The sequence below is a fragment of the Odocoileus virginianus genome, chromosome 7 (assembly GCF_023699985.2).
Source record: "Odocoileus virginianus isolate 20LAN1187 ecotype Illinois chromosome 7, Ovbor_1.2, whole genome shotgun sequence".
In the NCBI taxonomy this organism is placed as follows: Eukaryota; Metazoa; Chordata; class Mammalia; order Artiodactyla; family Cervidae; genus Odocoileus; species Odocoileus virginianus.
In genome coordinates this window covers 29,118,513-29,144,673 of record NC_069680.1, presented here as the reverse complement: position 1 = coordinate 29,144,673, position 26,161 = coordinate 29,118,513, and the positions used below count along the sequence as shown (strand labels likewise).

The window sequence follows — 26,161 nt, the reverse complement described above, 5'->3', positions numbered from 1 at the left end:
ACTTAAGGTGATGGACACCGGGGTCACCAGACCCCAGCTGGGTGGACAGAGGCCACTTGGGGGAGGCCGTGTGAACCTGCACGGACACTGACTCTCTTACTGGGCTTTCTGTTAGGGAAACCTGAAGCGAAGTGAAAGTCGCTCGGTTGTGTCTGACTCTGTGCGACCCCATGGACTGTAGCCCGCCAGGCTCCTCTGTCCATGGGATTCTCCAGGCAAGAAAACTGGAGTGGGTTGCCATTCCCTTCTCCAGGAGATCATCCCAACGCAGGGTTCAAACCCAGGTCTCCTGCACTGTAAGTGGATTCTTTACCGTCTGAGGCATCAGGGAAGTCCTACCATGTGGCATTGCAAGTGGACTGGATTTGCTGCAACATGGGAAAAAAAAGTTTAAAAAAACTACACAACTTACAAAAACATTGTTACAGAGAGAGGGGTTTTCGGCTGTTCGACAAAGCACCGTCCCCTCCGGTGGAGAACGTCACAGGGTGACATCACTGCCATTTCGTAAGAACCAGCGGAGGCTTAGCGCCTTGTCTTCATGATACGAATGTGTCCCCTCGTCCCAAACCCACATTAGTCAGATTCTATCAAAAATCATTTTTAACAGGAAACATGACTTAATCCTCAGCTGCACAGGAGGAAAACATACAGCCATGGGTAGTGAATCACTCATGAAAAATTAAATAAATCCACCCACGGCGGGAAACAGCACAACAGAATGTCGGTGTTGGCGTCACGTTGGAAGGAAGCCAGAAGCAGGTCCTGGAAATGATGACGCCTCTGAATCTGATCTCGCTCACGTTGTGTGCACTTGAGATCTCCAACTTCATCTCAGCAGCACACGCTTCAAGCCTGGTTTTATTTATTTTTCTGGAGAGCCATCACAAGAGGGGAGCAGAGTGGCACTGATGTTTCCATGGTATCCATGCAGACTGAGCAACTCGCCCTCCTTGTCCATCACTTCTGATGAAAGAGACCCCATCACAGGCCCCCAGAACCCTTTGCCGGGATGGATTGCGAAACAGTGGAAAAGGGACACTTGTTTTTATTAACTAATGCTTCTGCTTAAGTTTTGAAATTTTCAATGTATGTGAGCAACATCACAGAAAGAAGAAGATCGCTTTTCCAAAATTGTTTTCTGGGAGCGAAACGCTCCTTTATAGGTTCCCACGTCTTCTGGGGGACAGTGGGAGAGCTAATACAAATAAGAGGGCAGGGATGAGACAGAACCAAAATAGATGCTTTTCAAAGTGAAGATTATAAAACATTGACATCACGACGTACAAATTTCATCCTGGAAGGGAAGGCGATGGGCCCTGGATATGGAGGATACACAGCAGTGGTTACATGAAGGGCATTTCTGCTGTTAATGCAACATCCAGAGAGGAACCACCCCTGAGCACAGACCTTTATGTCATGAGGGGACCTTTAAAAAAATCCTCACCAGGCTCTCTACTTTTTAGACGAAGAAGGTGTGACTCAGACATGAAGGTACACATCTAATTCATTCAGCTTTCTCCAGCTAAACTCTATTTCTGTCCACTCCTTGTCTGGGCTACTGCGCAGAACACACAATCAGACTTGCTAAAGAAAGGACTCTAATAGAGATCTTACAGGCAGTATTTCCTGAAATCAGAATGAGGATCTACCACTGTGTTTTTTCAAGGTCTGGCACAGTCATGAGCCTGCAGGAGACACCTGATAAACGCTGGGCGAGTGGATGGACAGGCTATTGGCCACAGAGAAAGGAAGCCTGGCAAGAGTGTTGAAGAGATTAGAAACGGGATTCAGTCAGCAGATAACATGTGGAAACATTTTGGAACCCTGGCCAAGATCAACTTAGGCGATCATAAAACTGTTCCCAAATAGAATTATCAACCAGAAAACTGCAGAATCCATGGGACACACTCTAAGTTAGTAATGAGCTCTATTACTTTCATAACAGTAAAATCAAATTTTCCATAAAAATGTGATTTCCATTTTCGACAGGTCTGCCCCTCACTTTTGGAGAGGATGTTGAGTGCTGATTGGTTTCCAGGTTTGAGAGGAGCCTGGCCTCCGTGCAGGGGACACGGGCACCTATGAACCCCCTCCCCACTCTCCACTCACTTCTCCACAGCCCCCCAAGTCTGCTTCCTCATCTTTATGGCAGAAGGGAGAACGCACACCTAGACTGACTCCAGGTGTCGGTGAGGCTCAAGGAGCCAAAGAAAGTGAGCTTGCTTTGCGAACTGTTACCTGCCCCAGGCGCATGTGAGTTGTCAGTGCCACTTAGTTTTCAGGATAAGGCATTTACGACATTATCTGGCAAAACAGGAAATAGATCAAGTCCTGTTTTGGAGAATGATAATTTCCACCAACATGACGTTTAAAAAAAAATTAACTTCTCAACAGCAACACAGTAGCTTTAAAAATATTTATATATATCTAACACCTGAACACAAAATCGGTACCATTTCTGAGAGCAGATCTATCTTGGGAGAGTCATCTGAAATCAGTTAAATACCGTCAACACGTACTTTTAAAATGTTGTTAGAATGCCATTGGCCCCCATCATGAAATAACACAAATCCAAGTTCTGGCTTTGGTTTATGTTCATTTCAGTTCAAAACAAGGAGAAAAGCTACTCAGAGAATCCATTATGAGACGCATTTTGGTTGAGCAATTCCACAGGGATCTTTCCTTTTCCAACATTTTAAATAGTTGATAGCAAACTCTGCATCGTAATAAGCAGTCTTTAAAAAAGTCACTTCCAATTGGCAATTTTGGAAAGAATGCACAGACTCTCACGTTGCCTGCATGTCCCAGTTCACACAGGGACGCCCCCCTCATCCCCGCCGCCCAGGATGGGGTTGCAGCTGGCAGTGAGGCCCCGTGTCCAGTGGGGACTGGTCCATGGTCCTTCCATGGGACCCCAGGACTCCTTCCTGGCTCCATGGCTCAACGGGTCCGAGAACGTTCTCTGTAAGTCACGCCCCCAACTGTTTTATAAATGTCTTATCTTCCTTCCCCCTGCGTCAACGCCGCCTCTCGCCAGGCAGTGGGCACAGATCTGCAGCTGACTACGCCATCTGTCCCTGCAACGTCCGCCACACGGATGGGACAGGCTTGCCCCCAGACGGTCAGCCCCGCCTCGTGAGCCCAGACACCAGCTCCCGGGAGACCTGCTTGCGGCCCGACCACCCAGGCATGGCGCGCTTTCTCACGTGCCACTGGTAACTAAAATGCCACTTCACAAATCTAGTTGCTAAGGGAAATGAAGAGGGTGGTTTTGACTACAAAAATAGAAAATGTCTGACTTAAAACGGATAGGATTTTGATGTGTCATCCAGGCAGCTCAGGGCCCCAGTGATGGTTGGGGATTGTTTTCCTAAAAAGTGAGCCTCACGTGACTTCCTGTCAGCCCCCAAGCAGACGGTTCTCTGGACCATCCCCAAGCACCACTTGGCCCGGCTGTGGCCAAGAATCCAACAGGGCGCGTTAAAACAGTTTCCTGAAGCATCGGTTCCAGATTTCCTGCCCGGGGCGGCACAGAGTTAACCAAAGGGCTTGCTAATGTTTCATTTAATGGAGGCTTCCTGATAATATTCTTTAACCCGGTTTCTAAATACCTTAGGAATGATTGAGGTGGCCAAAAACTTCGCTTGAGTTTTTCTATCAGATGTTACAGAAAAACCCGAACAAAGGTTTTGATCAACCCAAAATATCACATAAATATAAAACACGGCATAATTCCCCGGGGATAAGAAAGGCTGCCCTTTGGCTTCTCTTTACCTCGTGTCCTACGGGGACGATGCTGGGCACCCATCCTGGCCTGAGAGAATCCATGTCTTCCTGCCAGCTGGAAAAGGATTTCGAGAAGAATTCCAGCTCTGAGCCGGGTCTGCTGGGAGCTCAGAGGTGAGAAGTGCGTTTATATAGGAGATCTGTGTTCCTATTTTCCCTAAGCGGAAATTCTGACAGCTCAATAACCCTGCCTTTGCTATATGACAAATGAATACCTAGTAGACGCTTTCAGGAGGCACTTCTTGGAAGAATGTTGAAACTTTCCTGGGGGTGGAAAATGGAAATGGAAATAAGCGAGGGATTAATGCGTTTGTCACCATCAGATCCAAAGGCATTGTTCCAACTGGCTGTCAGCTCCTACTCTCAGTCTGAGGGAAAGGAACTGCTTCATTGTTGGGAGAAACACATTTTGCTTGGACGGGACAGTCCACGCGTGCTAATAAAACCCCCAGGATGTGGCAAATGAAGGAAATAGGAATCGGATCTCTTAGAAAGTTTTCAAATCTCCTGTGCTTTGCACATAAGGCGTCTCTCGTCTTCCTCTAGACTCAGAAGCCGGCTCAGGCCACAGAGCACCTGTTCTGCCAGCAGGAATGCAACCCGAGACGGGCGGAAAGCACGCTTGAGGTGGTCCCCCTGCCCTGGGAAAGCAAGGCCCCTGCCCTTGATTTGAAAACCTTCATATTCTTCATTCCTTTCCTTTCTACCATGATGGCTCTTTAAGCCAACAGCCAGGAAGAAAAAATGACTTGGCAGAGGACAGTCGCCTGTGTTGAAACTGATGAGGTGGAAGCACAGAGCCTCACAGAGGACCAGGCTAGTGAATGAATATTCTAAGTGAATTTTAAAATTAAATTCACCGTTACTTAATATTAACACTTCAAGTGTTCTTTTATTCCTGGGGTATTTCCATGAACCACAGTGAAGTCACCAAAGTGCAGTATCATTTAGTTTTACTTACTGGTGGATACCGTTTGGTATAATAACATATTTAACAAGACCTCAAAGAGCCTGGAGAAAATATTTAAACCTTAATTGTGTATCTTTCATATATTCTTTTTTTTTTTTTCTTTCTCATATATTCTTAATTCTGAAATTCCACTACAGTTTTTAAAACACTAAGCAACCGAGATCCTCAGAGTTGCAAGTATTCCCCAGTTGAGGGAACTTTGGTCATTTTTGACCAATACGAACTACAGTATTACTTCCCAAATCTATTTTTAAATATTGAAAAAAGAAGAAAATATGAGAATGGGTGGTTGTACTAAAAAGACTCCTCTTAATCCAGTTTAAAATTGACCTTTTTTAAAAAAAAAATTCAAATATTAGGCCAGTGTCTTTTTTCAAATGAGAAAATCATGTTATTGCTAGACAAGGAAATGATTTCAATATCCATTATAGTACAGCAAATATATCACTACTTGTTGCATGCCTTCATTATTTTTTTAAATAATTTTATCTATGCATTGGTTTTGGCTGTGCTGGGTTTTCGTGGCTGAGCACGGGCTTTCTCTAGCTGCAGGGTATGAGCTTCTCATTGGGGTAGCTTCTCTTGTTGCAGAATACGGGCTCCAGGGCAGGCTCAGTAGTTGTGGCGCACAGGCTTGGCTGCTCCTTGACATGTGGGATCTTCCCTGATCAGGGATCAAACCCATGTCTCCTGCATTGGCAGGTGGATTCTTTACCACTGAGCCACCAGGAACAAAAACAATTTTATTAAGCGCTTATTCTTGGGGTCATTTCACTTAAATGTCACAGGAATCCTGGGAACTGCTAGCATAAGAGGTTGGCAAGTTCACTCCCCTGGGGCCGCTGGCCCAAGAGTGGACAGTGACCTGGGACAGGCTCCAACCTCAGGGCATGTCCTGTCCCCTGCTCTGCCCAAGGTGACCTATTTGTTTAGCTCTAAATGACTAAAAAAGCAAGTGTCCAACCTCACAAACTAGAAATAAATTCCTTTCTATTAGGTGAAACCCTGAAGCTCTAGAATAGAAGTTCTCAACAGCTGAGCAATGAATTTGCCGTAGCCTAAGACACCTGATTCCAAACAAACACAACAACAGCATAGCTGCGGTACGTAGGCAAGTTCATGCTTCCAACAGACTTCCCTCACACTGAAGAGGAAGATTCTGGAAATCAGAAGCACTCTTAGTAAGGACTCACAGCACCCTAAGCACAACTCTAGCTTCCTGCTGAAAAGGAGGCAGAGGCTGGGACCAGGTAGAGGAGATGCTGCCCGAACCTTTGGCTGCCAAGCGCCCCTGGCGGAGACTGAGGTCAGAAGTCGGACTCCTACACAGACACCCAGCAACTTTCCGGGTAGGGACTTCCGAATCTGCGGCTGGTTTGAGACGGTGGGGGCTAGGGGCCCCCTGGAAGCACAAGTCATGGGCTCACTCAGCTGAGAGTCAGGCTGACCCCGGCACGGCCTGGCAGCGGGTTGACTAGCTGAAAGGGCAGGAAACCCTTGGGCAAGCGGATGTGGCAACTGATGTGGAAGGACTGGTGCTGAGCCAAGAGCCAAGGGAGGCAAAGGTTGGCCACTTCTAACACATCATAATCTGCACCTACTTTCAGAAGGAGATGAGTCTGGGGGCCTGCCCTCCAGTATTTCATTGCAGCATGGTCAGGACCCGCAGCTTTTCATTGGCAGCAGGTATAACATCCTTGCCAACCCATTTGAATGAGCAGTACCTCTCGCTTGGGGTCCTAAGACAAGAAGAGATGGCGGACTTCCTATAATTAAGTGTCCATCCCATTAATATTGTTCCAGTAATGACCCTTCTCTTTGATTCCCACCATGGACATTTGCCCAAGGAAAGCGTGCCACTCAGAACCATCCACATCCAATAATTACCGGATAAAGAACATGGACAACGGAATGAGTTGAGTAAGTAGGAAATGGGAGTTTTCCTCTTCTTTGTCTTGATAAATCACTGACTATATTTAGCATTTTTCGAGATAGGGAGAAACAATCCATATGACCAGAATGTCCTTGATCATACCAGGAAGAACCATAAGCATGAATGCCCAGATGAAAGGCACAGCCTTGAAAAAAGGGGTCAAAGAATTGACCCACCAGCCTTAGAATAATTCTGAACAGAATCAAGGTTTTTCAAACAAGGTGATACATTTGAGAAAGGCAACTGCCCAGCGTCCCCCATCCCGGTTCATTCACGAAAGGCACGCGCACTCAGGAGGGCAGGACAAATGTTACCTGCCCACAGGCTGCAGCCACTTCAAAAGCTCTTAGATGGCCTTCCCTCAATCTCCTTGGGAAGCTTGACCACATAGTTGATTAAGTAAACACATAAAAGGTGATGGTATTTCTTTTCCTAAGTACCAGGACATGGAGGCTGTAGAATATTGCCTCAAAAGGCAAAAACTGATGGAATGCCAACACCATTTTTTTTTACTAAAAGTGCAATCCAGAAAAGCTCCTTTCAGCAGTTTTCCCCACAGCAGATCAATTTAAGAAGCAATTACCATCAAAGCAATTATGTACCCTGTGCTCCCAACAGTGCCCAAGTGTGTGCCGCTGAGATAAGACGAGGCCCTTTTCAGAGTGAGGACAAGTCAGTGAGGGAAAGCGTGTGGACACTGTGTTCTCAACAATGCGTTTCAGGGTTCTGAGCAGCTGAGCCAGATTCAAAACACCAAAACACACACACACATATATATGTGTAACCAAAAGTGTGATACGGGCCTGCTCAAGCCAGTTAAGGCATAAAATTCAAATATAACATGCTGACCACATGGCCTCCTTTCTCTAGAAGATAATGCTTCTCTAACAATGAAAGCCAACACATTTTTTTCCCCACTAGTTAACTACACACCAGAGATGATTTTTGAAAAGTGTTGTACTCACCAAGGGAAAACGAGGGCTATAGTCTGAAAAAGAAAGAGAAAAAAAGAGAGGGTCAGTTTTCTGGTTTAAAAAGTGCTCTTTTTTGCCACTGCTTTCTCTACAGCACTAGTTGAATGCGCTCATTTTCCCCTCATGGTTTGGGACCTTCAGGAGATCCGGGTTCAATTCCTGGGTCAGGACGATCCCTTGGAGAAGGAAATGCAAGCCACCCCAGTATTCTTGCCTGGAGAATCCCACGGACAGAGGAGCCTGGCGGGCTACAATGCACTGGGTCACAAAGAGTCAGACACGACTAATGAACTAACACACACATGCTGACACCTTTTAATGACGATAATAATAACACTTTTCCCCCACAAGTATCAGCCTTCAAGAGCGTCCTGCCCTGAGCGCTCCCGTAGTCTCTGGTTGTCCACTGACGGTTGGCCAAGGAGTGGGGGCATCCTGGATCTGAAGTGCTGGCCTCTGGCCCCCAAGGGCTCCATCTGTCAGGGGCTCCTGCTGTGACCCGCAGTGTCCCTGCCTCCCGAGACACCCCATCAGCCTGTCTCTCCATGGACAGCCTCTTCAAACCCGCAGGGGACACCTCCCTGCACCCAGTTTTCCAGCTCAGTCAGTATCCAGCTTACTCACCGTTCATCTAGCTCTCATGCTCTTTCGGTATTCAGCAACTCTGCTGAGATATCATTTACATCCCATAAAGTCCACCCAATTAAAATATACAATTCGGTGGCATTTAGCACAATCACAGGCTTCCCAGGTGACACAGTGGTGAAGAATCCACCTGCCAAGGCAGGAGATGCAGAAATTGCGGGTTTGATCCCTGGGTTGGGAAGATCCCCTGGAGGAGAAAGTGGCAACCCACTCCAGTATTCTTGCCTAGAGAATCCCATGGACAGAGGAGCCTGGCGAACTACCGTCCATGGGGTCACAAAGAGTCAGACACGACTGGGCAACTGCGCACGCACACAACACCCGAGAAGTCCCAGTAAATCCCCGCATGCACCCACGGGGCACAGTCACAGTCTCACCACCATCCTCACCATCTACTCGGAGCCCACTTCACCATCCCAAAGGAAACCCCCTACCCATTAGCTCCTAATTCCCCCAGCCCACCCTCTCCCCACTCATTAGCCCCAGGCAACCACTCATCTGTTTTCTGATATGGATTTGCCAATTCTGGAAAATTCATATAAACAGGGTCCAAGAGCGACTGGCTGCTTTCACGGAGTATGCGTTCGAGGTTCATCCATGCCATGGCCTGTACTGTTCTGACTCCTTTCTATGGAAGGATACCGTTCCATTATGTGGACGGACCACCTTCTGTTTATCCATTCTGCTCAGCCCAACAACATGACCATGTTCTAGGATCTTGTGTGAGTGGCCAGTCAGGCAGGCTCATGCCAGGGCTGGGAGCCTGAATCTCCCAATGGCTGGAGACCTCACCCTGTTCTCATCACCTTTCTGCCCTGATTGACAGTGGAATCAAGCTTTGATGTCACTACTTTTTACAGCAAATGCAGTACGTGGTGTTTTCCACCAAAATAGACCACTTATCTTAGTCACGGCCAGGATAGATATGTTAAACCAATTACGTTGATAACAAGTTGTTACACTAATTGAAAAGTTGACCTGGGAAGTAGGTTTGAAGCCAAAGCTTCAGAAGCCATAATTCTAATATTGAGGAATCTTGCATCTGTGTATGCGTATGTTTGTGTGTGCTGAGTTGCTCAATTGAGTCCGACTCTTCTGCGACCCCAAGGACTATAGCCCATTAGGCCCCTCTGTCCTTGGAACTTTCCTGGCAAGAATACCGGAGCGGACTGGGATTGCTATTTCCCACTCCAGGGGCTATCTGACCCAAGGATCGAACCTGCGTGTCTTGTATCTCCTGCATTGGCAGGCAGATTCTTCACCACTGTGCCACCTGGGAAGCCCGATCTTACATCTACTTATTCGTAATGATGGAAGACTGAATGCTCCCCCCTAATACTGAGACAGAGGCAAGGGTGTCCACTCTCTCACTCACATTTAATATTGTCTCAGAATTCCCAATCAGTGTGATAAGGCAAGAAAAAAATACATAGAAATTGGAAACGAAAAATAGGAGTTTATGCTCAGATGACAAGATCACATACATAGAAAATTCTACAAATCTACAAAGAAGCAAAGGAGACCCAATCTGTTGTGTAGCCAACAGACTGTGTAACCGAATCTTTTTAAAGTCACAGAGTTTCCAGAGTGCAAAGGAGCCCAGGATCACACAAGTACACCGGGGGGAAAGACAAGTGGGCACTCAGTGTTGGGTGAGGGGGAATCACTGGGGGTACAGAAGTCATTTTTTAGTAGAAATAACTTATTACAAGAGTCCACTTCTTCCAATCCCTCAAAAGAGCTTGGAAGATGCTAGAAAGAGTGACTTCTGGTCTCTGTCTGGGGCCAAGTATGGGGAGAGGCCAGGGGTCCCAGGTACCCTTAATATATCAGGAGGAAATGCTCACAACTCTCTTCCAATACAACGCTGAAGCATCTTAGCGTAAAACAAAACCCCAAGATGTGCAGAAGCAGGCCCGCAGCCTTGAATCAAACCAAACTAACAACCACAAGACCAAAAGACCGGTTGGGTGTAGAAGCAGGTGGGCATGGTGTCAAAGGATGGTTAAGTAAATGAGAAAGTATGATGGACTACATCCTAAACGAGCCTGATTATTAATCATTTTGAATTAAACTTTGAAGTGATTTTTTTTTTAAACAAAGCAAAAATACACGAAACAGTGGGCTCTACAGAGAGATCACACATTACCTTGGCTCGGGGCTCACACATGCTCGCTTGAAACCACAACTACCAGCTTCTCTGAAGGACAGAATTAGAGCAAAAAACCCCAGCAACCAGAATATCCTCTGAAGTCAGCTTTCACCACACAAACACTTCCTTTAGCCCAAGACCCTTGTGCAGATGGCTACTGTCACAGTGGGCCAAGATCTGAAAAGGTGAAATAAGCTCGTTATAAAGTGAGGGAAGAGGAAGCTAGTCCCCGTGGACAAACCCACTCCTCTCGGAAGGGGGTTGTCCCTGGGGAGCTTACAGGGCACAGGGCCGCAGCTGGCTCCCGGTCCTCCCGGAACAGCATGGTTCTCCAAAACAGGAAAGGAGAGACGCTGCCGCTCACTAGGTCCATTGAGCGCCTTGCCCGCTTCACTAGGTCCATTGAGCGCCTTGCTGCATTTGTGGTGTCTAACGCAGAGCCTACGGCCAATCGCAAGAGGAAAGAGGAGTCCCATTTTAAGGATGGGAAGACTGAGGCTAGGTGAGCTTTCTGACCCGTGTCACCCAGAATAGGGAAGCAAGGGCTGCTAACCCAGAGACACTGGGGCCACTCTTGGCTGGCTGCCCAGGGGAAGGCAGCCTACACCGTGGCTTCCTCTGGTTTGCTTGTGTTTTCCTTTCTCATCATCCCCTCACCCTCCAGGGAAGTTGTCACTTCCCCAGGGACCACCTTTCTTTTCCTTACATTCCTAGTGTCTGGGACGCTGCCCGCCAGGAGGAGTGCCCAAAGAAGACTTCTTGTCCAGGGTGACATGGATAGTGGAGAATTCCTTAAAGCCTCTTCTAACTCTAGAAGGGACTTCACTGTGGTCTAAGGGCCGGAAAGATCTAGAAACGCCCAGGCTGGCCACATACTTCCTGTGGGGAAAAGCAGTTCTATGGGAGAGGCTGGGCTCATAGAAGCCTGGGCTTCTGGCCACAGATGTGTGGAAGTCTGTCCCCAGGATGGACAGGGCCAGCCGCTCGGCTTCAGAGAGCAGAGGCAGGGGGATGTGGCCAGCTAGAAGCCTGGGAAAGAGGCTGCGCTGAGCGAGGCTGTGGAACAGGGGAAGTCCACCAAGGGCAGGCGGGAGGAACTCCTCTGGGAAGTGACCCGGCCACAGGGCTGGTCCCGATCGCTCACAAGATACGGAAAGACCCAGTGATGTCACTGTGCACCCAGACCCTGCTCAGAAGAAAGGAAAACGGCACCATGAAGAATCAATCCATCGGGACTGCTCCATTTAAGGCAAACATTAAGATTATTCTGAGTTGTCGAGCTCTGAGCTGGGCAGCCTTTCCAAGCTCAGACAGAAGTGAGAGGTCCTTTCCCTGGGCCTGAAGCATCGTACACATCCCAGTGGTTAGGCTGCATGTTGCCGAGGGTGTATTGACAAGTTTTTCTTTTAAATCGGCGGTGGCATTCTAAAAAAATTTTGGATGCACATTCGCATTTTATGTTTAAGTATGTATATACGTATTTCTATACGTACAGGGTATCTAAAATGTGAACTCTTAGTGATGGGTTAAAATTTTATGAAACAAGGGCACACAAAAAAAATCTAACACAGGCGATTCGATACCGTAAACTCTGGCCTTGGGGTCACCTTTCAGGAATGATCAGACCTTAGAGTGGTGTGCCTCCATCCTGGTGCATTCTCTCGGGCTCTGTGTCCCCCAGAACACCACCTTGCCCTGAAGCGTTGCTCACAGCCCCTGGAAGATCACCAAGTGGCATTCACTTCCAGTCACGGGACACTCCAGCACCACGACCAGGACTGTTAACGTGGATGGGGTCCCACGGGAAGATCCCTACAGCTGGGAGAGCAACTGAGACCCCATTGCATCCATCAAGGGCTGTGGAAATGGAGGAAACCCCCTGAAATGACCCATCGCTGCTTCAGCATCGTGTCCAGGGCAGAGCTCACCCTGCTTCCTGGTGCTGATTCGAAGGACGGGAGAGCAGAGAGCCGCCTCTGAATCATCCGCCTCAAATCCTCGCTGACCTCATAACTCTGCCGAGTCTCACAGCTTCCTTGTTTACCTTCCCGGCATCAGCAAAGCTGTGAGTTTCTGTATTTTCTAATGCACGAAAGGAAAGCTGGAAGTTATGGCTGAACAGGGGAGGTAACCTCCCTGAATGATGAGCAGTTTGGTAGACTCTTCTTCTGCCCATCCTGCAGAAGGGGGAGGGTCCCTAAACCAACGTTGCCAAGGCTGAAAAAAAATCCATTTTCTCAGGCTCCGTTCTGTCACTCTATGACGGACAAGCTGGCCTTCTAAATATTTGGCAACTTTTAACAATTATCCATGGGCAGCTGCTCAGAAGAAGATCCATGCCTGCTTTCCAAGAGCATTTTCTGAAGCACAATCCCTCGCCCCCCAAACGCACATATCTCTAATTACCCCACAGTTGGGGGTCCCCTCTTTGGATGAGGGAACTATGCAAATTAGTAAGCCCAAGACTCCACTTTCAGAAGTACAAACAGCTTCCGGTTTCCACTCTTCCACGCCTGTCTAGGCCATGATCGAAGAGATGTTTCTCTTGGTCTAATGAACGTTCAGCGAAGCTCAGAGAAAATGATTTCTCTCTAATGTTGAAATAGGGAATCCGCGTTTGGAGGTGTTATTTCTTGGACAGCCAGTTTGAAACGCCCTTAATTCTCACCCGGTGGCTCGAGGACTGTGAGCCAGCCGCTGACTGCGTGTGATCACCCTACCCTTCACGGTAAACGGGGGCAAGGTGCAGACGCCCGGGGCAGAGTCGTGTTCTCCAAGGGCTGGGCCACCGCATTAAGTCAAGTTCAGGAGGATCGTTATTCCTGCGGACCCAGGATGAAAGGAAACTTACCATGCGCTTCTTAATTTAAAAATATCAATCGTTGCTGTTATTTAAAATGTCAGTTACCAACAATCATATACAATGGCAAAGGGGCAAGGAAAATGTGCCACCTGGTTCGTAGTAAGAGATGTGTTTGGGGGAGAACGGATGCATATATATGCATGGCTGAGTCCCTTCACTGTTCACCTGAAACTATCACATCATTGTTAACTGGCTATATCCCAATACAAAAGAAAAAGGTTTTTTTTTTAAAAAAAGAAAGAAATACATCAACGTAACATAATGGACTCCGAAAATAGATCCCAATACATATAGTGGTTTACAACAAAAAAAGAGATGCGATCTTATTATTACATAGTAATAAGTATTGTTAATGATAAAGGCAACAGCGCTTCTGCCCGTCAGATTGGCATCAGTAAGAAGAGCCAAATGTGCTGGGAAACACCCGCCTTGGATTGCTTCACAGAGCCTGAAGTTCCCGGGGAAGAATCTCAGGACGTGGAGAGGCCACAGAAGTGGTACCGGGACACTCCCCAACTTGGGGGTCTATGTCCTCCTTCTAAAGCCGCCTTCTTCTAATGCCAAGCTCCGCTTTTGGCATCCTCCTCCAAAAGCCACAGCGTGCTTCTCTCAACATTGTCCAGGGTAGAAATTTCTAGAGGCCTCTTCCCCAGAGAAACTGTGTTTTACGGCCCTCCAGACACACCAAGGTCTCCCCACACCATCCCTTTCCTCACGCTGCTCCCCGACTCAGAAAGCTCCCATCTCCCCCACACTTGCCAGGGGGTGCTGAAGCCCTGGCCTCTCATCCAAGCCATCAGGCTACCTTGGTCTCCTTCCTTCTGCCCCAGGGACACGAAGCTGTTCTCTGCTTCACCCTCTGTCCGTTTTCTTCTTTCTCCAGCCCCACCTTCACAGCAACGTGATGGATGAGACACTGGATGGAGAGACGGCAGCCAGGGTGGCCGTCTCGGCTGCCCTGTGACGTGGGCGGGCACAGTCTACAGTTCACAGCTGACAAAAGCAGGATGCAGACACTCACCCCAAATCCACAGTCTGTGGCGAGTTCGCTGCTTTCTGAACAGAAAACCTTTGTCTCTAACTCGAACCTCTTTGTTACATACACAGTTCTATGCACATACCAGAAATTCAGAAAATACTGGTTGGAAGAATGAGTAAGTGCTTTAAACCAGACGTGACTATTCATTAAGCCTTTACTTATATGCTAGGGTCATGCCAAGCACGGAGGATTTAGAGATTTAAAGTACGTGGATGGAAGCTCCAGGTGTTTACTCTAAAGGAGTCCAGAGACAGGCTGATCAACAGATCATTGAAACGCTGGGGTGAGCAGGTCTGATCTGGGGGCTCTAAGAGTTCTGAGATGACACTAGCAGCCGTAAGCCACGTGGGCTGAAGTCAGGTATTTTCTCGAGGATGAGATTCGCAGGCAGATGACACAAACAGAGGCTAGGAAGCTGGGCAGCTCACTGAGCATTCTAAAAAGTAGCAAATCATTTGAATCCTGGCTTTGACCTCGGAACAAGTCGCTTCCCCTCTTTAAGCCTTAGTTTCCTCCCCTGCAAAATAAGGATACACATCTCTACTGTGCTGGGCTGATAACTGAGAGATGAACCCCATACAGGACCCATGACTGAACTCCGCAGATACCCGAGTCACTGAGAAGGATCTGGAACGTGAGGCAGACAGGGCCTGGGAACCGCAGAGGCATTGGTTTGGGTTTGGGCTGAAGCCACGGGTGGACTGCAGAAGTCTGCCAGCCTGGAGTCCCTTTCTGTTCTCCTCCAAGGTCACTGTGGAGGCTGCAGGGAGGACAAAAGCGGGGGTGAGCTGAGCGTGGACGACGGGTCCCTGATGGTTCAGGTGAGGGGTGGAGAGGTACTCCTGACGTCAGTGGCAGTGGGGATGGAGCTGGGGGCAGGTGACTAGTTACAGACCCAGGGGGTAGAGCCCACCAGCCTTGGGGAATATATGTGAAGAGGAAAGCAAGGGAGGAAGAAATCAAGGTGACCTTGGACTCGGGCACCCGTGTAGACGGTTCGCCACTCCTGGAGGTGGGGTGCTCGTCTCAGAGTCGCCAGGGAGTGATGTGTGTGCAAATCCTGTAGACACACAGAGAATGTCCCCAAGAGGCTGAAAACAGACATCCACATCAAAAGAAAGAGAGAACACCTCTTTGGAAAAGGCACAATCCCCTTTCAGGAACATGGTACCCAGAGCAAAGAAGTTCGTTAGGTATTTTCAAGAAAGGCTTTGAAAATCTGTAAACCAGACAACTGAAAGGTCTACGAATCAACCAGTTATTTTTCCCCAGACCCCTCAAACACTTCCCCTCTCTTTAACTGACTGATCTGAACCATCTAAACTAGCTATACTCTTAAGAATTTGTGGACAATGCACAGAGAAGAGGCTAGCTTTAAAATAACACGGGGAAAGGGAAGACCTCCCATATTCACTGTGTTGTCTTAAAGAGGAAAATTTCAATGTCTTCATCTGACAGCGAGGTCATGATGAAAGGTGAGCTTTGGGGGAATTCGTCCATCACTGAGCTTTTAACAAAAACGTCTCCAGGCTCGATGTGCATTGTCGCTGAGGACAAGCCTCGATTTTCCCCTCAGCCCACCACAGAAGAAGTCCTGTGAACTTGTGATGAATCCCTCCTCCACACGTTAAGAACACTGTGGCATTCATCTGCAAACAAAAACGGCATTATGACACAAATATGCAGCCTCGCATCCGGCAACAATATACTGCCACAGACGTGTCATGTTTGACAGGCATTCTGTTTTGTCTACCTAGAAAGGTCAGCCCTCCTCTTCCTCGGGGAGGCAGCACACCCATCATCCTCCAGGAAAATGGTTTTCTTTCTTTACAGCTCAGTAAATCATTTTCCAATGAATGGATCCGAGCTGCTTCCACAGGCAATCTGTATCGTCCTGGGCACCGCGGTAAACGCCGTGATGTCAGAAGCAGGAAGTGGAATGCGGACCCCAAGGCCCTCCCTGCCTGCCACGTGGCCAGTGGTCTGCCCTGTGGTCCCAGTCCGAGGGAGGAAGGGAAAAGCAGCGCCTTTGAGCCCCAAGTCAGGCCCTGCCCCCGTGGCCACCGGAGGCGGGGTGACCTTCCCGGCTAGGCGACCTCGGGCAGGCCTCTCATCCTCCCTGTCCTTCCACGGCCTCCGGGCAGGAGGTCACGGACGGCCTCAGAGGAAGACCTGAGGTCTACAGCATTGTGAGAAGGAGCTTGTAAACTGTGCAAGTGAGCGGGGAGGTCCAGGTAAGGGGCAGAGCAGGACGGGGGAGGGTCCCTGCTGGCCCCCTGGGGGGTGGCGGTGGGCTGGGGCCACGCGTACAGCGGTCAGAGGGGCACTGATGTCCTTCAGCCTTAAGGCTGGACACACTCACCGCAGGGGCCCTTCTAATCCACACGATGGCCTGGAAGCCAGCTGGGCGAGGTGACAAGGTCAGAAAGAAGTCAAGTCTGAGACCTACCCAGCCGGATTCATGCTCCCCAGCCTGGGGCAGTAAGACCCCCGAATGTTCGGGAATCCTGGTGCTTCAATTCCCCGGGGCCAAGAATCACTTCCTGGGAGATGGGCCGTGTGGGAAGAGCCGCCCCCAGGGCCACGGCTGAGGAAGGGGTCCTGGCCCAGCTGTGCAGAGACGCCTCCTCAGCCACAGGCCGCTCGCTCCCTTGAAAACCACCGTCAGCCCGATGCGTTGCAGCCAAGGACACCGAATAGCCCCATGCCCACCTGCCCTCGGGTTAGGAACTCAGGTCAGGGATTTGGGAGCAAATTCAGCTCCGCGTGATCAGCTCAGAGCTGGTCTCTGAAAAGGCAGAGGCTCTGGGAGCGGGATCTGCAGAAGCTGTGCAGAGTTCAAGGCCAGGCCTGAGCGTGGCAGGACTAAGGGAATCAAGCAGACCCTCTCTCCATCGCCTGGCCACCCCAGGAGGTGTCCCTGACTAGCCTCAGCAAGTGCCCACCCTCCTGCCCACATCTTTGGCCAACAGAAAGCTGGGGGTCTCACTCTAGGGCTGCCAAGTTGCTAACAAACCTCCTTCCATTTTTAAATGGGAAACCACAGGCTCCCGGGAGCCTCTGAGAACCACCTCGTGCGACAGATGCACTCAGGGTGGGACTGGACAGGACCTGCCTTCCCAGGGGGTCTTTTCTGTCCAAGAACTGAAATCACCGTGACGGTGAGCACAGCAAGGCTGGGGCCGCCACGCACGGGCTGGTGTACATGCAGCACTGCTGTGTGTCCAGCCCCGGGCAGGCAGCTTCTCCCTGAAACTCCCTCCCCTTAGACTGAAGACCTCGGCCAGCCCTCCCCGTGACCGAGGAGGAAACGACGCCCTGGGACTGGGTGACATCCCTCAGTGTCGGGACAAACCTCACTCTCCACCCAAGTCTGTTACCGTAAGAGCCGTGTTCCCAAAGCTGCCTCATCCCTCGCCTGACGCCGGACCCCGCCTGTGCAGTGGACTCAGCGGGCTGTGCACGTGTGGGTGACCCTCTGTGCAAACGTGCCAGCCTCTGCGACCACCATGCGCATCGGGGTGTGGCGCTCACAAGGAACGAAGCTCACATCACAGGTCACATTAAGACCCTCCCTAACAACAACGACAAAAAAGACCCTCCCTAACTTCAGTTCCATGTGACACAGAGGCAGGGCCTCTGCGTGTGACAAAGAAAATGGGACTGTGCTGCCGTGTGTTAGGATAGGACGTGCGATTCAGGGTAATGACCCAGGTGACTTTGCTGTGTCACCTACTTTTATTTTATGTACATTAAAAATTTATTTATTTGGCTGCTCTGGGTCTTAGTTGCAGTGTGTGGGATTTAGTTCCCTGACCAGGGATTGAACCCGCCCCCCCCTTCCCCCCTGCATTAGAAACATGGAATCTTAGCCACTGGACCACCAGGGAAGTCCCCGTGTTAACTAACTTTAACGACATAGAAGCCAATCTATCCAACTACTGGCCTTGGATAAATTTCACCTGGGGAATGGGTTATTTTTAAAATGACTAACCGTTCATAACTAAAATGAAATGATCTTTCTCCCATGGGGCTTCCCAGGTTAGCTCAAATAGTAAAGAATCTGCCTGCAATGCCAGAGACATGGGTTCGATCTGCTGGGTCAGGAAGATCCCCTGGAAGAGGGCATGGCAACCCACTCCAGTGTTCTTGCCTGGAGAATCCCATGGACAGAGGAGCCAGGAGGGCTACAGTCCATGGGGTCTCAAAGAGTCGGACATGACTGGCAAATGACTTGAGTAGGAATACTATCCACCTAAAATCTCCAATGGGGAGGGAGTATCAAGTTATTTCATTTATGAATGCAGCTGTAATGGAAAATTTAGAATCCATTTGTGAACTTTGTATGCCGTAGGATTACTGAAAAAAACTGTCAACATTTTCAAGCTTTAGAGTTTAGAATAATAATTTAGAAAAAAATAGGAGACTGTAGAATATTTCCATCTGTGGCTGTAACATGTAATTAGTTGACCAGTAGATTATTTCTTGAATGCCTACTATGTTGTTCTGGAGTAGGAAATGGCAACCTACTCCAGTATTCTTGCCTGGAAAATCCCATGGACATAGGAGCCTGGTGGGCTATAGTCCATGGGGTCCCAATGAATCAGACATGACTGAGCACACATGCACGCAAGCACTCTACTATGTTGACGCATTTGATGACGTGCTTTGGGCCACACAGAAAAGTGCACAGATGAGCTGTCAATAGCGGTGAGGGAAGATCCTCCCATTCGTCCCCCTCCCCCGACTCCAGGCAGCAATGAGGGAGGACAGGTCAGCTGGGTCCTGGGTGGGTGGAGGGCAGGAGGGCACCCCAGTCCCGTAGCTCTGATTCCAGCCAATTCTGCGAATGCAGACCTTTCATCTGCAAAGCTGTGGTTACAGTGAGAGGCTCCACCCCGCCCCCTCCTGCCGCTGCCCTTCCCTGGCTTGGTGGGCTTTGGGATCTAGGGTGCGCTCTGTGCCAGGCAGCAGCTTGGCTCCTGAAGGCCCTGGGAGGACAGAGTCCCCAGGATCCTCACAGTGCAATGGCCCCGACCCGTCCCAGCCCCTCACCTCTGATTCTCCAGGTCCAGAGTCTGCATGTGTGTATGGCGTGCTCCCAGACCACTGTGGGCCAGGGAAACCCCTTGGTTACCCACCATTCTGTGTGCATGTTGTGTGTGTAAGTTGCTCTAGGGAAAAGAAATAAAACAAAGAACTCAACCGCAATGATTTGGGCAAATGAATTCTCGTGTTTGCAGGCAGGGGAGGGGAGACACCCATGCCTCCTTCTGCAAGGCTCCTGACCCTGGATCCGGTGCCCGTGAGCCTGGGCAGCAGAACCCCCTGTAGGCACCAGCATGTCCATGAACGCTGAGGACCGTGGCAGCCGCTCACCCTGGACCTGACCAACCAGATTCTACAGATCCCAGCGCAATCGGCTTTTCTACAGATGCCGAAGCCAAGACACCACCGGGCGTGGGTGTGGATGTCACCTCCTTCACCAGCACAGTGACCCTGGAAGGCTCGAGAGCAGTGGGTGAACCCCGGGCTCCTCTTCTTCCTCCAGAGTATATAACCTTTCATTTATGCTATCCTTATAAGATTCCACTAGAAAGAGAAGGCGAAAGAAATGAAAAAAAAAAAAAACAAAAACAAAAACAGAATTTACTAAATCCTATGCCAAGGTATTAGCTTTCCACCTTTAATTCCGTTCGACATCCTCAGGTCAGTATTTTTTAAATTAAGGGATTAATCCATGCTGCAGAGATAGAAAAAAGATTTCTCCACCTTCTGAAAGGGGGAAGAGTGGGGAGGGGGAATCATTGTTACAAACGCCATCAACTGAATGACTCAGGCTTTCAAAATAAAGTCCTCACAGAACCCAGCACCAGGAAAGTGTCGATGTTTCCTGAAAAACTAGGACGTTCTTTTAATCGTACTGGAACAATACAAGCCATTGTGTTTTCGTTTTTGCCATGTCAGCCAGGAAGCTTAGGACTGAATTTAAGGCACAATTACAATCAAGTCTTATCTCCAGGGAAAGGGAGCTGGCATTTGTGGAATGCCTACTTGTACAGGGCGCTTCCAACCAAATATTTTTAATTGAACGCTCGCAATCGCCCGGTTATTATTCCAGCTCACGGAGTAGAACCGCAGAGTTAAAGAGGCAGACTCCCCAGATCCAAACCTGCCCAAAGCATGAACCACCCTGGCGCCGCGCGGCATCTTGTCCCGCCGGCATCCCAGAAACTTCTCGGAGGCAAAGAGCACAGGTCTCAAGACGTCCCTATGGTAACTCCATCCCCAGGGTGGGAATGATGGGTGCTTCCGGCCCCGGGCTGTGACTCACAGTTCCCTGGTCCTAAGAGGTGGACTCGAGGGGTCCAGGATGAATGAGCACTTTATTGGGTAGACCCAGGGCCAGGCAGGGTCCGCCCAGACAGCCATGCCTTCGCTGGACGTCAGGCCCTGGGTGGTGACCCCATAGGACAATGCCCCTCCGCTTCCCCCTCCATCTCTCACTAGCGGCTGCCACTCTCCGTCATTCCCACTGGCCTTCTCCAGCCCAGAGCACAGATGACTTCAGTGTCCTGGAGATTTCCCAGCAACGCAGAACCCAAAGCACTCTGCTGGATTTGTAGTTATACTGAATGGTAAAGGGTCAGTTCCCATAGCGGTGACGCCTTCCCTCAACACACACCGCGTGTCAGCTGGTCATCTGGTGAGAACTGGCCGCTAAGACGACAACTCCATGACGTACACGGGGACACCAGCCTCCGTAAGGACCAGCTGGGATGCAGCTGAAGCCTCCGTAAGGACCAGCTGGGATGCAGCTGAAGCCAAGCTGCAGAGATTCACTGAAAATCTGCACAATGCCTTGCGCATCATGGGTGCTCACAAAGCATGGAGGGAGAAGGTGGTACACGCTCTCTGATTCCGTTTACATAAACTTCAAAAGCAGATTGAACGAGGGTGAGGAGCAGAAGTGGGGAGAGGGGTTTCCCTGGAAGGTGAGGTGTGGGGGAAGTGGGAGGGAGGCTTGTGTGGGGCAGGGCCTGTCCTGTCCCCTGGCCAGGCTGGTTACTCGGGGGCTCACTCTGTGAAAATGCAAGGTTCTGTGCATTCCTCCCAGCTTGTGTGTTCAGTTCTGTAGGTATGATTTAATTTGATCTGCTATTTCAGATCACTGCTAGTATTACTTTTCGCCCTGTATAAACAAACAAATTAATGAGTGTGGCTCAAAACACCAATTTGCAAATACGGTCAACTGAAAAATGTTCTCACTCTGTCTGCTCCTCACTCAACAGGGGGACAGATGGCCCTCAGCACTGAGAGACTTAAAGCATCGAACGGACAGGACCCCTGGCCTGACTGTGCCCTGGGCGTTTGCTTGTTTGACATCAGAAGCCTGATTTCTTAGAGAACAAGCTTGTTTACCTTTAGTCATGAACTTTATTTGAAATGACTTTTGATCTTATTGTATTTGTTTTTACCTTGTTTTTATTTTTATTTCTAACTTTAACCTTTTTATTTTGCATTGGGGTTGTTGTTCAGTCCCCCAGTCGTGTCTGACTCTTTGCAACCCCGTGGACTGCAGCACGCCAGGCCTCTCTGTCCCTCACCATCTCCCAGAGTTTGCCCAAGTTCATGTCCATTGCATCAGTGATGCCATCCAGCCATCTCATCCTCTGAAGCCCTCTTCTCCTTCGGACCTCAGTCTTTCCCAGCATCAGGGACTTCTCCAGTGAGTCGCTTTAAGCAGCAGATAACCAAAATACTGGAGTTTCAGCTTCAGCATCAGTCCCCCCAACAAATATTCAGGGTTGATTTCCCTCAGGATGGACTGGTTTCATCTCCTTGCAGTCCAAGGGACTCTCAAGAGTCTGCTCCAGCACCGCCGTATGCAGGCATCAATTCTTTGGCATTCTGCCTTCTTTATGGTCCAGCTCTCACAGTCTTACATGACCACTGGCAAGACCATAGCCTTGACTATACGGACCTTTGTTGGTAGAGTAATAGCTCTGCTTTTCAACACACTGTCTAGGTTTGTCATAGCTTTCTTGCCAAGAAGCAAACGCCTTCTGATTTCAGGGCTGCAGTCACCATCTGCAGTGATTTTAGAGCCCAAGGAGAGGAAATCTGTCACTACTTCCACCTTTTCCCCTGCTATTTGCCATGAAGTGATAGGGCTAGATGCCATATCTTAGTTTTGTTTAATATTTAGTTTTAAGCCAGCTGTTTATTTGAAATAACATTTTGATTTTTATTGCATTTGTTTTTACCTTGTTTTAATTTTTTTTTCTAACTTTAAACTTTTCGTTTTGCACTGGGGTACAGCCCATTAACAACACTGAGAGTCTCAGGTGGACAGTGAAGGGACTCAGCCATGCATACACATGTATCCATTCTCCTCCAAACTCCCCTCCCATCCGGGCTGCTCCATACGATTGAGCAGAGTTCCATGTGCTCTACAGTAACTCCTTGTTGGTGATCCATTTTGAATAGAGCAAGTGTAGTGTGTACATGACCTTTCCAAACTCCCTGACTATGCCTTCTTCCCGGCAAACAGAAGTTTGTTTTCTTAGTCTGTGAGTCTCCCGGCAAACAGAAGTTTGTTTTCTTAGTCTGTGAGTCTCTTTCTGCTTGGTGAGTAAGTTTACTTGTAGGGACAGGAATCTCCAACTTGCATGCAAATCTTTATGATGTTGATCCTGACCTTGACCTTGACCCTTCAGTGATGGGAGAGATGGCCTCTTAGGGGCTGGCTGGGTGCTCTGGTCAAAGCACCTGGATTCAGATGCCTCCTCCTGCCAGGGGAGGAGCCAGGACAGCTAGCCTCCCCTTTCTGAGGGCTTCCATTTACAAAATGAGGGGAGTCCCCTTTGCTCTGGGGAGGCGGGTGGGGGGACCGACTAGCCCAGCTTTGCCTGGGAGTTTCTGGTTCTACACTGAAAATCCCATGTGCTTAGTCGCCTGATCGTGTCCAACTTTTTGCGACCCCAAGGACTGTAGCCCACCAGGCTCCTCTGTCCATGGGATTTCCCAGACAAGACTGTTGGAGTGGGTTGCCATTTCCTCCTCTAGGGGATCTTCCTGACACAGGGATTGAACCCACGTCTCTTATGTCTCCTGCAATGCAGGCAGATTCTTTACCACTAGAACCACCTGGGAAGCCCACACTGAAAACCCTAGGGGCCTGTAAACCCCTCAGTTCAGTTCAGTTCAGTCACTCAGTCGTGTCTGACTCTTGGCGTCCCTGTGGACTGCAGGACACCAGGCCTCCCTGTCCATCACCAACTCCTGGAGTTTATTCAAACTCATGTCCATTGAGTTGGTGATGCCATCCAACCATCTCATCCACTGTCATCCCCTTCTCCTGCCTTCAATCTTTCCCAGCATCAGGGTCTTTTCCAATGAGTCTACTCTTCGCATGAGGTGGTCAAAGTAGTGGAGTTTCAGCTTCAGCATCAGTCCTTCCAATGAGTATTCAGGACTGACTTCCTTTAGGATGGACTGGTTGGATCTCCCTGCAGTCCAAGGGACTCTCAAGAGTCTTCCCCAACACCATAGTTCAAAAGCATCAATTCTTCAGCGCTCACCTTTCTTTATAGATCGACTCTCACATCCATACATGAGTACTGGAAAATCCTTCACGCCCTGGCAAACTGAGTGGTCACCCGGCGGGAACGTGGAATGTGCCCGGGAACATTTGTATTGGACCTTCTGTGTATGGGGTCTGGCATAGGCCGTGAGCTCAATAAATACAGACTATCATTAGCAGGACCACAACCTTCTCCCGAAAGTCGCCCTCTGTGTGTGCTTCAACTGTCATGTCTATTGACGCATTATACCCAAGACATCTGCCCTAGACCTCCCTCTCCTTCAGTTTCCTGACCCACTTTAAAACAGAAACACACACACCCATTTGCGTGAACTAGAAGGTTCATTCGAGTGAACTCCCGCTAACTCAGAATGTGAGTGTCCAAAGGGGAGCGGATGCTGGCCAGAGACAGTGAACCCCGCTGACCAGGAGGCAGCGCCTGGCCTGCTGAGCTCCACTCCTCGTGTTAAAATGAGGACGAAAGCCCATCCACATGCTCAGATGCCTGGATGCCGAGTGAAGATCCGGCGCGCCTGCTCATTGCCCTGTTCAGTGAGTGTGGGAGCTGGTACTGCACGCAGCGTGGGGACCAGCATGGAGGCCGGCGACCATCAGAGGCATCTTGGGGCTGGGGACCTCGGTGCTAAGGTCAGGAGGAGGGCAGTGCAGGCAAAGGAGCCAGTGAGACACAGAGGAGACCTCAGTGATCAGGGCTGTCGTTCACGGCCAGCGAACAGGGTCAGACACAGCCCTGACCCTGAGCTGGCCAAGGCCTGAACAGCGGGAACCAGACAGAGATAAGGTTTCTGGGCTCAGACCCTCACTGTATCTGATGAAGAGTTCCGCTGCTCAGCTCAAATTATGTTTGTTTTTTCATCTAATGTCTGGCCACTAAAATACATGGATACTTGTGTTTTAATATAAACTGTAAGAGAAATACAAAAGGAAACTGGTTATATGTTTACATTTACAAAGAGCAAAAGAAAAGAAATCATAGCTTCTTCCTAATGTAAGGAAATGGAAACATTTTTGATCAGGGTCTGTCCCTTACCTTCTACTCCAAATACCTGGGGAAGAAAGGAAAGGAGATGGTTTATAACAGAAAAACTCCCAGCGGAGTGGACGAACTCAATCCATGCTTTTTTTCCACATTTCCACGGGGATGCAAATCAATTTAAGTACTTAAAATAGCCACAGAAAGGGGGAAAAAAGATCAACCTCTATTAGTTACCATGGGAATTACTAATTGAAGCACTTCTTTTGTCTTTTCAAGATCCTTGCCATTCCTGTGACATTTAGAATGATAAAATTAAGGGAGCCAGCATCTATTTCCTGCCATTTGATGATTATAAAAATATCATTATGGAAGTTCAAATTGAAGAAGCTTCTTCGGAAGTAAAACTCACTTATTGTAGCGACATACTTATTAAGGAAATCCACCTTGGACAGAATTTTGCAAGTAGAGTCTAGAATCTTCATAGGGTTATGAGATTTGGGAAAAGAGTCATTTAAAGCCCAAATGCTTCAGGGCATTTCAGTGGGAGAATACATGAAAGGCCGGCTGGCTGGTCCCTGTCACTCACCCAGATCACAGCTTCCTGCCAGAGAGCCTTTCCGAAAAATGCCAACATCTACAAGATTGCTGCTGAGCCCGGGGTTCTGAAAATCAGACATCTGACCATGAGTGCTTCTTGAAAATGAAACTCTTGATGGCATTCATTAGGACAGTACTTTGGGGGTGTGTTTTTTAAATCATTACTTGCACAGAGTCTGCAGTCCCCAAAATAATATTCCCGGATGTTACCAACTTGAGTCTTCACGGGATGGACTGCCATGTAACGCGAGCGCCCTTGGAATACAAGATTGGTTGCTGAGGCACTTGGGTTTAGCAATAAAGAAATAAATCTTTCCCTTAAAATTGAGAACTGTTTACTGTTAGACTCGGGCTGAAAAAACGGAATGAAGAACTTCGCTAATCCTTATAGGTGGCTAGACTTACCATCTATGAAAATAGATTCTTTAAAGTTTAAATTTAATAAAGGGAAAGGATACCCTGGCAGCCAGGAGGAGGCAATGAACTGCAATTACACTGGGTTCAACTTCAAATGCAATTAGCTTTGCAAGGAGTGGTCTGGACAGGAAGGAGGTTGGACAACACAAGGAGGAAGGCTTAAAATCTGGGCCCGATGCTAACCCTGGTTCTCGCTTTA

General features: G+C 49.0%; 1 protein-coding gene across 3 annotated transcripts in view; it reads right to left on the bottom strand.

Annotated features, from left to right (window-relative positions):
* PTPRE (protein tyrosine phosphatase receptor type E) overlaps positions 1-26,161 on the bottom strand; it is a 176,074-nt gene that overhangs the window by 95,993 nt on the left and 53,920 nt on the right. For all 3 annotated transcript variants that reach the window (XM_070470420.1, XM_020879346.2, XM_070470418.1), the window contains one exon: positions 7,658-7,680. The gene's annotated coding sequence lies outside the window, so the exon portion shown is untranslated. Of the gene's footprint in view, positions 1-7,657; positions 7,681-26,161 lie in introns of those variants that run through there.